Genomic DNA, 14867 nt, shown 5'->3' on the forward strand with positions numbered 1-14867 from the left:
TTGTTCCTATAAGAAAAGAGCCAAGGGATCTATGAAACTATCTCATCACAGTGACATATCCAAGAGGATGGTGTTTTTCCTCACATAGTACTTACAATTACCCTTGGGAACACACAGTAAGAGTTCTGCTGCCGGGCTCGGTGGCACATGGTGGTAATCCCAGTGGCTCTAGAGGCTGAGGCAGAAGGATTGTGAGTTCAAAGCCAGCCTCAGCAACAGTGAGGCATTAAGAAACTCAGTGAGACCCTGTCTCTAAATAAAATACAAAATAGGGCTGGGTATGTGGCTCAGTGGTTGAGTGCCCCTGAGTTCAATCCCTCATACCCTCCCCCCAAATAAAAGAAGAGTTTTACTTATCATCAGGCATATTCTAGGACCCTTGGGTTTCTGTTTTTGTTCTGGGATTCAAACACAAATCATTTCATAAGCAAGGCAATAAGCAAAATGCTTATCCACAAAAGGTATAAGTTTTAGAAAAAAGAACTAAACTGATTTTATATAGATGACAAGTTTATATGAAATTAGAAAAGCCAACTACAGAAAAAAATATATGAATTAATAGATGAGAAGTTATTAATTACTTTTGATTTGTTGGCTATAATTGGAAAATAAAATGTTCAAAATCATAATTTTGAACATAAAAAGCATCACAGTAACAAACATCTAGGTATGAACCAACTGGAAAACCTACATAAACATCACTAAAAGAAATTCAGATCTAAGTAAATAGACATGTTCCTATATTGGAAGACTCACTATAAAGATTTCAACTCTTTCTGTATAGGTATGTAGGAATCCAACTGCAATGCACACCTGCCCAGGAGTAGCTCCCCATCATTTGTCACTGGATTTTTTTGGTTCTTCCACCATTTGCCTGATACGAAATACAGCAAGGGTTTGTTAGCTTCCCTCTACCTTTCCAGCAACGGACCAGAGCTCCTTATATGCTACCTGTCACTTTATACATTCCCAGTGACCTGGGAAAGAACTAACACGTGACAATTCAAAGGAATTGCTAACTCCATTACTTCTCAACCTATGACCCACATCTACAGAACCCAGATCTTCACAAAGCAGAACCACTGATCTGGGAGCAGCTCTGTCCACACCACAGAGGACAGCAAACAGAAACCCCAAGTGAAATCACTGAATCCCAGAGGGAATCTAGGGGAACACGATTCGTTATTAAGCCATTCTACAGCCCTCCTTAAAATCAAGCAAAATGCAACTTCACCTGATGTTCAGGGAACACCTCAGGACTGGTTCCTGTGCTCCATTTTACATTTACTCTGCCATTCCTGTTCTCTGACTTGACTGTGTCCTTCATCCCCTTAAGTGTCCACCTCTTTCGCATCATTCTTCCCACAGCTTCTTCCCTCACTTTGTGATTTCCCGTTGCCTTGAGAGAGAAAATTCTTTGCGATCTCTTATAATAGGATGATCTACCTTAGCTGTGAAGTCTCTCAAAACATAAACTTGTTTTTGTTTGTTGTGTTTTGATCTTTTTCTAAAGCTCTTTATTCATGTGTTTTTTTGGTTTGGTACTTTTTTCTTTGTATTGGTGCATTATAATTATACATAACAAGGGAATTCAGATCATATGATGATGGTCTGAATCTTTATGCTCCTCTTCAAATTTGTATGTTGAAAACTTATCAACAGTGTGATAATATCAAGAGGTGAAGTTTGGGAGAGATAATTTGTTCACGAGGGTAGACCCTCCTGAAAGGCAGCATTAGTGCCCTGTGAAAAGAGACCTCAGAGACCCGCCTTGTCTCTTCCACCTTATGAGTACATGGCAAGTAGCCAGAAAGTGGACCTTACCAGATACAAACCCTGCTGGTGCTTTTATGATGGACTTCCCAGCTTCTAGAACTATGAGTGATATATCACTGTTATTTGTAAGCTACTTACTGTATTGTTTTTTAGCAGCCTCATGGATTAACTTAGTTGGGGAGTGAGGTATAGTCTAAATTAAACACAGAAAAATAAGAAAAAAAGGAGACAGAGTTTAAAAAAAAAGATTTAAGAATTTATTTCAGAATGCTAATTCCTCATATTAGAGAAAACTTGAAAAAAATGATCAACTAACTATAGGGTGTCTGAAACTGTATAGAGCAAGAAAAAAGCAGGAATAGATAATCATACTGATGGAAAGTGACAAAAAGTTTTTTAAAAATGTAAAGCGACACGTCCTTTTCTTCAAGAAGAATAATTTCCAAGCTGCAAAGAAGAGAACATATGTGCTTAGGAGGAAACTGAAACACAGAAAAGATGAGAAGGCAGCAAGAGCTCCTAGCTCCCTTAAGTGAATCTTTGCCTCTATGCCAAGATGGATTGTATCCTTAGCCATCCTTAGCATTGAGGTAACTTGTGGTTGTGATCCTTCAAATACTGCCAGTGACATTTAAAAGTCATGGGAAATGTCAGGGGTCCTACAAGACCACATGTACCACTTCAGAGGAAAGATAAAATTTTTGGTTTTGTAAACTAGATTATATAGGTAGATGTCATGATCTATTAGATTTCTATAACCAGAGTAGTTTTAAAAAAAAGAGGATTAAGATGTTTTCCTTGAACATAATAATAAAAAAGTTCCCAAATAAACTTTACCACATTTCATCAGTCCTAATATTCCATTGTACAAGACAGATATTGTTCTCAATTTTTTGTTTTACTTTACACACACACACACACACACACACACACACACACACATATACGAAGAGATTAATATACTTTGCACAAGATTATGCAGTAATGTCTGTCAGGACTGTTCTCATTATGATTCCTCAACCCTCCGCATGTTGCATTTTTATAATACAGCAGTGTTACTATCATCTGTTGTTCAATTGAGACAGTTGATTAAAGACCAGATTGACAGTAGACAAAGTTTTGTAGATGTAACAGCACACAATTTCTATACACTTATAATACACTGTAAAAAAATACATTAAAATATAAATTTGTGCAACATATAACAAAAAAAAAATCAGTACTTACTGCAAACCAAAAAGAAGAAAATTAACCAAACAGAAAATTGGGCAAGTGTCATCTTAATATACAAAGATTATTACTAAACATTTAAATGCAAACTAAAATAAAAATATTACATGTACAATGATTAGAAAGATTTGCAATTATAAGGGGGGAAAGGAAGGACAGCAGAATAAAATAGACTTTATTATTGCTGTATGTGTATATGTGACTGCATGACCAAAGTGATTCTGTAACCTGTACACTCAGAAAAATGAGAAATTTATACCCCATCTGATTCAAATGTATGATATGTCAAGATCATTATACTGTCATATGTAACTAATTAAAACAAATTAAAAAGAAAGATTTGCAATTCTTCTCCCCAATAAGGATTTAAGGAAATAAAAATTCTATTTCTGCTGAAGGTGGTTGTGTAAAATGGTTCATGCATTCCAATGGGCAATCTGATAATGCATTCCAAAATTTAAATTTGAATATAATTCTTCTGAAACTATTCCACTTCTGAAAATTTATCTTAAGGTAACAATAGTGCAAGTGCAAAAAAAAAATGTATGTCCCAGTACGTATATGTCATGTTGCTTATAATGGAAAAAACTGGAATAAACTAAAATGTCAATGAATAATGAATAGATTAAACAAATTACAGTACACTCATACAGTGGAATAATATGCATACTTTCGAAAGGACAAGGAATATTTTTTACATTTTAAAATGGAAAAGTATATACGATATGTATATTAGTGAAGAAGCACAAGTGTATAATATGATATCACTTATATAAAAATATATGCATTAAATTTCTGGAAAGGTAAATAATACATTATTAATGATGGTTATCTGTGGGAATAGAATTTCTGGGAAATTTTTGGTTGCACTGAACAGTGTTTTAAATTTTTTTCCTTACCATAGTGTTTGCTTAATATACTCTTGTACTAAGAGTATATAACTTTTAGTGTTTGAACCAAGACTAATATAATCATACTATGGAATTTCAAGATTTTATACTTGTTATTCTAAGTGACACTTTTAAACATAACTTAATAAAATCACAGAAAATGTCTTTACCAATGTTTTATTGACCAAAAACCAGAAAGGCCATTCACAAATAAGGAGAGTAAATTAAAAAGATGTTATAATTTGGATGAGATGAAAAACATTATTGTCTTTTTTTTTCAGTATTTGGGGTTAAACCCAAGGCCTCACGCATGCTAGACAAGTTCTCTACCTTTTAAAAATTTTTATTTTGAAAAAGAATCTTGCTAAATTGCTTAGGCTGTCCTCAAACTGGCAATCGTCTTTTCCTGCCTCAGCCTCCCTGGTAGATGGAATGACAGGCATGGGCTACCACATCGGGTCTTTTATAAAAGGTAATAAATGTATTATTTTTAGAAATTATTAAATACAGAAGTTATAATGAGAGATTATTTAAGTTGTTGATTTTTAAATATGAGCAAATGTCATGATTTATCTAAAAGGCATATTTTAGTGAAATTTTAGACTACTAATTAAAGAGAAAAAAGTTTGGATTTAGGGAAGAAGTAATAAAAGTACTGCTGAATATTCGTAGCAATACTATGAAGATAAGGACCTTTTTCTGCCTCTCATATTCGTCAATCAATATCGATAATAGGGCTGATACAAAATGGATGCTAAATAAATATTTGTTAAATGAATAAATCAGAAGCAGCAAAAAAAAGTACTGTTTTCTCAAGGGAATACCATGTTTAAAGAGAGAATTTCATCAACTAAACTATGGCAGGATTGTATAGAGACCAATTGCATAAGAAATGCTTAAAGGACCAAAAGAGAATCTTTTTTTTTTTCCATCTAGAAAAGCAAGAGGGATGCAGATATAGTGGATATGAAAAAGAGTCTATGCATCTGAAAAAACACTAATTCTGTATATCATCAGAGAGCTTTGGATCTATAAAGACATCAACCTCATATGAATGCAAGGTAAAATTTTTTAAAACACTGTTGAGTAAAATTGCAAACTAAGTACTCCCTGGAAGTATACAAACATCACTTCTAAACAATGATATTTAGAGCATTGCTGCATGGTATGGAAGTTTGGATGATTAGTAAATCATACCCTTAACTCTCTACCTATTGAGAAACATTGCACTGTGTGTTTTTATCTCCGTTGAAATAATGCTACTCTATCAGATCTACTTCAAGGCAATGAATTTAAATTTCTGTACTCCTCCTTCCAGCAAAATGATCATAAAAGCTCTCTAATATTTTACTAATAATGCAATTGATGTCACCAGAAAATACCCTTCTACTTCCCATAAAATTGCATCAGCCTACCTTTGAATGCATGCATATGCAATCAGAAACAAAGACATACATATACACATATACTTGACACACATGTGTGCACACACACACACGACAAAAGGTGATTGTTTTCACTGGATGATATTTACAACTTAAGTTAGTTTGAGAGTTCAAATCATGACTATGAGCTAGCCCTGCTATTAGAAACTTTTCATTAATCAGAGAATTTAGAGATACACATTAGCTTCATGATCTGAATTAAACAAAAAAAAGTCTAATAAATCAATTCCACTTTAGGTTGAGCCCATCATTTTGAGTAATGCTGACTGCAGAAAATTATGGGTTTATGTCGTGTCTGGGAACCTCATAAGTCACAAGTACAATACATTTAAGGCACTTTGAGGCCTCTCAAGTAAGACATATGAAGCAATTATTTTTCACAATCTGCAAAGCAGCAATACTATGATTTTTAATGGTAATTTTGTAAACATTTCAAATTTTAATTTTTAAAAAAATTCATTTAACAATGCTACGTGATACACATACACACACACGTGCACAGGTACACTTATACAGTCAATCTTACAGCCATGTATGGTAAATGTTTTTGCTGAAGGAGGCATTAGAGAAAAAGACTCTCAAGTAAAATTGAGAAATAAAACAGTAAAGGACACTATGTTGCTAACAGTTCGGTTTATACTCAGATTGTATTCCAATGGTTTTTAATGCCTCAATGAATTTTTTTTTATCTGCAGGCCAATTTGTTTTATTTTAATAGTGTTTGGTTTATCTTCATCCTTTTTAAATCACCCAATTTAAATTTATGAAAACTTCTTGATGTAAAATCTGAGTCTGGGTGTCAAGAATATCAGGATTCTGGTCCTGGCTGCCACCCTGCTACTCAGGAAGGCTGTGTCCTTGAGCAGAGCACGCCCTGCTGCCGCTCAGTCCCTCATCAATAAAACAAGGCTGTTGGACTGGTGGATCACTAAGGCCTTTCCAGCACATTCTCCATCTGTGCCTGTTTAAACAAGAAATAATTTAGGATTTGACTGACAACCTAGGTCAACAGTATGCGCTAAGGACATGAAAAACATTTAAAAGACTCTCCTGTGAAAAAGAAAGTCTTAGGTAGATCAGAGTTCCCTGGAAACAGACTCCTTGGATCCTTGTGAAACTGGAAAAGAAAAAGTAGATAAATAAAGAAGTAGGAAAAAGAAGGGATGAATGGATGGAAGCCAACGGAGGATGTGGAATTAAACAAAGTCCCACAGATACAATTTTGACTCAATTCTAAGTGGGGATGTTGAAGGCAGAGGGAATTGCGGTCTTCATCAAGGACAAGAGAAATAGAGTACTTATTCATCCTTCCCCCAATTCATCAGCCATTCCTTAAGGCTTGAACCTCGGGTTATAAATCTCTAGGGATTCAGGCCAGGACCATCTCTACTAGTCTGAAGACAGCCTTTGCAAGGTGATTCAGATGTTGGAGGCTGAGAGTTAATTACTTGGAGAACTGAAATGTGCCAAAAGAGTTCAGGGATGCAAAGGGATAAGGTTGGAGGATGGTGAGCTTCAGGGGTCATTTAATGAGGCCCTGTTGGTGTCTAAAATGTCATCATGCTCAGCCTCTACCCCGTTCCCTCCAAGAAGAGCAATTAAAGCACATTAAGATTTTTATCCCTAAACATCACACCGATTATACATTCAGCAAAGGTACCTGAGCACCTGTAGATGTCTGACAGATTGTGCAGAGGTGAACAAAGCTTATGGTCTCCAGATTCATAAACCAGCAAAATGGAAGAGAGAGATTATAATTATAAATTACAATGATCCCATGAAGTTACGATAACAAGGTGCACTGTGAGAATGAAAGGAAGTATTCATTTAAAATGAGAAGTCTGCAAGACTCATATGAAATATTGAGACATGAGATCTAAAAGATGAACAGGAAGGGCCAGAAGAAGAAATATGGAAGGTGCAAGGAGAGAGTTTAAATAGGGAATACCATAAGCAAGGCCTGCAACTAGTAGGAGCTGGACAGAGTCAGAAAACTGAAATAAAACAAATGTGGCTGGAGAGTTATAAGCAAGTGAGAAGAAGGTGAGTTTCTAGGGATAGATGACAATAAAGCCCTTTCAGGCAGAGATAAACATGATTTGACTCAAATTTTTAAAAATAAACTCTGAGTAGAGAATGGATTAAAAGAGGAGAAGAATAGAAACAGAAGAAATTGTTAGGAGGGTATTAAGTATTAGTCTGATGAAAGAAGATGGTAGAAGGACTATTAATTAATAGAGGAAGAGTTCGTTCTTCCCTTAAACCCAAATCTAAATCTTAAAATCTATTTTTTCAAGTCAACCATAAACAAAAAAAAAAGAAAAAACTAATGTGAATACCAGGTCATTAAAATAAGAAGATAAAGGTCGTGTGGTTTTTCATTTAAAATATAAACCTAAACTTTTTATTGCCGCAGCTACAGAAAAGAAGCCGAAGTAAGAGATGGCCATGACCAACTCCAGAGAAAAGGTCTAGGGCAATTTACACTTAATCCATTAGAGGCAAAAAGAAAGTGATGTGACCATCTCCTAGGGAGAATAAAAGGCTATGGGTTACTTTATTAATTTAGTTAAATAAAAGCTACGAAATAAATAGAAAAAAGGTGTCACCTCCATGGTATGATCTTTTAACATGCATTCCTATTAGGAAATTAAATGAGATTATTAGCTCCCTCTGCCTATAAGATGTGAAGATATATGAATGAGAAGGCAGAGGAGTGATGGCTGAATACAGTATGTGTAGTTTAATATTTTTCAGCTAACCTTATCCAGACAATTGTATAATAAAGATATCAAATCATGGGGATTCTGTCATCAAAGGACAAAGACCTCTTAACTGTACTGAGAAGATGAAGAAAGACAATGGAAATAGAAGAAGCATGTATTAAATCCTGGAGGTAAGAGAATATGGCTCTTTGGGAAAAACTGGAAAAGATGAGTATGATTGGAACATGGAATTTAAAAGAAGCACACACCAAAAATGTATAATAAGAACATCCTAGGAACAAGGAACCTCATGGATCATGCTGAGAAAGGTTGACATTAAGTGCAGTTCTAGTAAAGAATGTTAAGCACTAAAACAACACAGTAACATTAGTATAGCAAATGCTACATGAATATCAAATTAATTAATACAGAGGACTAACTACCTACTAGTGAGAAAGCAGTATACGAAGAACTTAGAGATACAACCTCAGGAGGTAGAAGGGTGCAAAGGAAGTGGGGAATTAGAAAACATGAGGAAAGTATGTTAAAGAAACTAGAAACTTGTCTCTGAAGTAGATTGAAAGGATGGTAGCTAGGCTCAGTTATAGGATTTACATCTAGGTTGTTTATATGTATAACATAAAATATTAGTAAATGATTGACCAAATCTGTAGATATTTTATATGTATTTCCAATAACTAAAATAATTAAATGGATGTTTGGAAGAATATAATTTTATTTTTCTCTCTCTTTTTTTTTCTTTTATGGGTTTGTAAAATAGAAGACACTTGAAGATACATTGATCCTGAAAGAAAGGTAGAAGATAAAAACACAATCAAGGATTCTTGGAATGAATTACTAGAGGAGATTACAGGGGGAGAAATCTGAACATAGGGAAAGATTTTCCCTTGCTAAATGGAGGAGCATTTCTTCTTCACACCAGCAGAGAAGTAGGAAAAAGTTACAGGTTTGGTGAAGTCATCTTCTGAAATAGGAGTGTGACAGTTTTCTCCATTTATCCAATATTTATCAGGTCTCTACTGAGTGACAGCCATTATGTGAGGTGGTAGGAATACAGTGGCGGGAAAAACCAATATGGCTCCTTCTCTCAAGTTGTACAGAGATTGCAAGAGGTGAGCAACCATTAATCAAATAACCACACGTACATTGTCACGTACATTGTACATACAACATTACTGAGCATTAGTAGAGAGTGAAGCACATTTATTCAAAAGAGTGCATAAAATACCTTGTCACTGAGGTCTGTGAAAACTTCCTGGGGGCAGGTATGATTGAACAAATGGGTAAATAAAGTGAATTGGGAAGACATGGTACAATGGATATTTCAGACAGTCTAGTGACTTTAGGAAAGTTACGATGCTTAAAAAATGCTAAGACATTTTGAATCGTAAATTCTGAACATTGTACTGACTCATTTTATCAAGTAGGTGAATGGGTTCTTACGTTGCCCGGACTACGATGACATCATTTGTCATCCTGAAATTTCATCTGTAGCTCTGTGCCTCCACTTCCCAGACTACTGAAAGGAAACTGGGCACAGGGAGGGAAATATTATGAATTTTTAAGGGAAATTAAGTAGAAGACACTTAAGGATTAATTTCCAATAAAATACCCTCATGGGGTTAAACTACTGTCCACGTTCATCAGATGAGTTCTGTATATATTAATTTTGGGGACTGTCTTCAGTTACCACTACTAAGCTATAAGGTACTTAAACAGCATTTATGAGAGAGTATAAAATACATGGATTTAAAAATTCACACATTAATGCAATTGGATGCATTATTTCCTGAAAGTTTCTATTCCCCTAGATTTTTCCATTTAAATCTTACTAACATAAAGTATAAAATTTTGAAGTATCAAAGTTTGCATCAATCTAGCAAAGCCAGAATCAAGCACTTACTGTAATCTTACTAAACATAAAGTATAATGTCTGTAGAGATTTAAGGGGTTGTTTTAATTAGGTATATATATATTTTTTTCAAGCAAATATTTTCATAGGTCTCTATTCCTAGTATAAATTCTAAATTTTACATAAATAAATGTGTCTTTATTCATCACCTTTGTGATTTTTATCAATGGAAATATGTGTTCTACAGCAGAAATTCAAATCCTGGCTCTGGCCCATGAAATAGCTAATCAGGGGAATTTCAATAGCTGATTTATTATAGTCATTGCAAAGGAGGAAAGTGTATTGCTAATAAACAGCAATTAGCCACATGTTTTAGGCCAAGCGGGGACTATCACTCACTCTGAGTGTTTTTGAACTTTGAATTATCTACATTTTATTCACTCACTTTGGCAGGCTAGTTTTTTTAGAAAAGATTTGTCATAATTTTCATATGTATGAGTACTTTTTATTCTCTTTGTCAAAGGATATTTGAGCCAGTCCAGCACTCACATTGATCTAATTTATTTCCCCGCTTTTTACTGAGCCCAAATTGAATTCTAAGTCAGTCCATTTGGCGAAGACAACATGATTCTAGAGGCATGTTCCAAAGAGAATGAGTTAAGAAGACTCAAGCTTGAATCCAGGGAACTAGGCCCAACTTTGAGCTAGACATGTCATATATTTGGGACAGTGAATTTTCCTAAAGGTAAATCTTTGGAGCCCATATTTGGACCATACTTGTGTTTTATAAATATTCTAAATTTTATAGCCTTTAGTGAAACTAAATCTGTCCATACATTTTCAAAACAGAGATATATACTTCATTGCAATCTCAATATGAGCTAAAACTTAGATGAGGCTGCCAAATAAATCATCACAGTCTTACAGTTTTAAAAAAATTTGCTTGAAAAATAAAAACAGTAAAAATTATAGTTGTCTTAAAATGGAATAATTAGTCTTGAGAAGTTCTGAGCTTTCTGTTACTGAAAGCATTTGGATGATGGCCAGATATCTACCAACCAGGAGTATTGCAGAAGGCATGATGCATTAATTAGACAACTGGTTAAATTGTGCCCTCTAGGGTTGCTTTCAATACTAGAAGAAGTTATAATTCTAGAAAAGTCATGATAAAAAAAATTTATCTATCAGAGTTATTTTAAATCATTAATTTTTTTAAGATAGTGGCATATCATTCAGTATTCCTGTCCGCAAGCAACATCAAACATCTATATAACATAAAAGAAATTAGATATCTAGTGGCCCACACTTAGCAATCTGTTGAAATAAGCTTGATAAAACACATAGGAACAAAAAAAAAAAAAAAAAACTCTACACACAATGACAACCAGAGCTAAGTTCAGGCTAGGGACTAATCTGAGAAGAATGCTATTTTGATACCATGGACATCTATGCTACCAAACACAGTTGTCACTAAATACTTAAAACAAGACCAGGTGTCAATCCTGTTGCTAATGCCTATCTTGCAGAATGCTATAGAGCTCTCAAAAAATAAGACCTTTCCTTTCCTTTTTTGCATAACTCTCTCCAGTGTTCAAATTTTGAAGTATCAAAGTTTCCCCACCAAGATACAGTAAGACATTCCTCCAAAATGGGAAGAGAGTTCAGATTCTGATCAGTCAAAATAAAAGGAAATATTCACTCCAATGTTTTCATTGAATGTTTTAATATTCAAGATTTTATCTCTTTTCAATGTTGGTAAATCCTTGATCCATGGGGGTGGGATTTTAGGGCTTTTTGCATATTTTGCTTTTCTTACAAACTTTCTTACTTCTAGAGCACTATTCTAATTTCTTAGTAGACTACACAAGGTCTTGACCATTCAGAGACCTATTCTACACTTTTATTTTGTCTGAATAGAACAAAGTAATCAATTTCTAGCAAATAGATGCCTCTCCCCAACTCATGGTTTCTAATTATAGGTTTCCTGGGAAATGACAGGATTGTTTATGGCCTGTTTTTAATGATCTAAGGCCGCCTATTCTACTAAATGTTAACTGTGGTATGGAAATGTGATGGTATCTGAATTAGAGCTCACTAATCAAAATAATTATACCCACTCTGCACATTTCACATGCCTTCACTTAAGTAGGATCAAGTATCACTTAATAAGAAGCCTTTGTGTAAAGCTACTTCTCCAGAGGCTCTGAGTCCACAGTGGATGAGTCTCTTGCAGAGAAAGTGTATAGATGTGAAGGCCCCTATGTTAGCACTACAGGATGGCTCCCCTTCTTGTGGTTCCAAAGAGACATACAGATAACAGAAACCAGCATGCCTTTTTAGTTCTTGGGAGTCTTAGTGAAAAAACAATGAATACAATTCAAGCCAGGTTCAGTTACTCAGACAACAACATTCACACTCTTAACTCAATCATTAGAACAGTTTTTAATCCTTAAGAAAAGCAGAGCATAATCAGAAAACGAAGTCGTGAGTTTCACCTGAAATTGGAGAAATAAGTTTTGCCTTTAATTTAGAGGAATGCTTCTTTGGGGTTCTCATCCAGGGTTATTTTTTCTTCTTCTTTGTTCTCCTGCTATCTTATCATGCAAAATATATACCAAGAAGCCCTGGAAACTTCCTGACACTTCTTTTACCCTGATACTAAGGTTATGACTCTGATTCACACTGCATCTTCCTCAATAACCAGCATTCATCATTCCACATATTGAACAAATATCAAATAATAACATCTCAAGTGGAGAAAAGTTAGGACTCTTGTTGCTCTTACCTACCAATTTCAGTATGTGCAGTAAAGGAGATCCGTTCAAGAACAGAAAAAAAAAAAGTGAGATATTGCTGAATGATACCACTCCCAATTTTTAAAAATACAAGATGTTTGAAATTTGAAAAATACTGTATGGGGGAAGATGAAAAGAGGAATGTTGACAAAGATAGGCTAACTCCATTTGAAATTAAGCTTAATTAGTATCCGCTTGTTAAACATCCAGAGACGTATGCTATGAATGTAAGTTTCTATCTTCAACACATAGGACACAGCTTACGCAGAACACAGCTCCAAAGAATACCTGATGATTTCTATTATATGTGTTTGGTAGTCCAGGGTCTCTGAGAAGCAGATGCTAAAATAGGGTTAAATGTTCAAAGAGTTTATGAGAACAAATGACTGTCAGAGAAAAGAGGGCAGGGCCAGAAAGGCTGGGTGAGTTCCCCCACCACACTACAGGTCTGACCCACAGTAAAGGACAGGGAGAGAAGGCTGGGAGGAAGCACTTTAGAATACTCAATCTAAGGAGGCTTAGCAGGGATCCTGGGACCCTGCAGCCTAAGTCTATCTACCTAAAAGTGCCTCCTTACTATGCCTGCCATGCTCAGTAATTGTGGGAGCTGTCAGGGACAAATCTCAGAACACCGCATCAAAGCTGGGTCCTCTTTCAAATACACCTTCAAAGTTCTGCCCACAGAATGAGATTTCTCTGTCATTAAAAAGAGTCAAAGGCAAAAAGTTTCTTGAGGATCCCCCTTACCTAATGAAGACTCAGTGCACAGGCTGACAGGGAATCTGGCAAACTGCTCATAGCTTTGTTGATTTACCTGTATTATTGCCCCATTTCCAAAAATGGATTCAACTCAAGCTTTCACTTTGTTTCACCTACTTCCTCCTAAACTGTCCACACTACCCTTAATTTCTAACTGAAACTATTCATATCAAGTTCTCATCAACCATCTCACAAAATTATTTTTCTTAAATATGGATGCACTGTAGCAGACTTTCCCATTATTTGAGTTTTCCTTCCTTTCTCTTGAAAAGCTCCTCCCTTGATGTCTGTGGCCAGTACTGTCCTAATTCTCTACATCTCTAATTCCACCTGCTAGCCTTTTTCATTCAGTCCTTTCACTTCTTCCAATCTTAAATTCAGACATTTACCAACTTACTGTTCCTAGATCACTTGTTTCTTAGTTATTTTTTATTAGAATACAAATTATTTCCCATACTTTAACTCCTAAACATCCCTGTCTACATCTGAATTATTTTTATTGAATATGAACTCTCTTCCAAGTATTTTCTGGATCTTTCTAATGAAGGCTTCCAAAGGCATTCTAACTGGAATATGTCTAAAACCAAATAGCTTCTCTTCTACTTCCTTCTTTTTTTTAGGTGGTGGTAGTCTTTATGAGCTGGGCTTTAACAACATAAATAAAACATAAACCCTAAAGGTCCGCAGAGACCTACTTCCTCTCAACCTACCTATATTTACCACACAGTACAACAATCCTTTCAAATTGCTAATCTATGAAATCGCTTAATCCATTTATCAGGTTGCAATTCTCATAATCTAATTATATCACCTCTGAACATTCTTGTATTTTCTCACACATGAGCTTCTGAGTGACACTGTATATCCAAACCATAACATTTGCTCAGTAGAATGTGACAACAACCAAGGTAATGTGATTGACCAAAAGAATTTCCCAGCCTAAAGCACTGATTCATAGATTCATCAACTAAATGAACAGTTACCATCTTATACACTCATGAATTATGATTGATCATTACATAGTATCACTGTGTCAACATATACCCTGATTTACTTTTTTATTGTTCTTAGTGCTTCTCATCTTCAAACTTTCTACACAATTGGGTATCATTGTACCACAAGTAACTACACTGGTTAAGACATCTAATAAAAGGGGTATATTCACGTGATTAATGTAAATTCACTTAATTAATTGCATTAAACTACACAGAATATTTATGATGGATGCTTCTATTTAAAATACTTAGTAAATATTGAGCTGGGGATATCTTGACCACTATACTTTTTATATTGGTCAAAGAGAAGTCTATATAAGCCACAATGAGTGTTGGACATTATATTATCAGGATCAAATAAACTAATATTATCCCATGCAGTGATTATCTCCTTGGAAT

Source organism: Callospermophilus lateralis, chromosome 14 (genome assembly GCF_048772815.1).
Source record: "Callospermophilus lateralis isolate mCalLat2 chromosome 14, mCalLat2.hap1, whole genome shotgun sequence".
Taxonomy (NCBI): Eukaryota; Metazoa; Chordata; class Mammalia; order Rodentia; family Sciuridae; genus Callospermophilus; species Callospermophilus lateralis.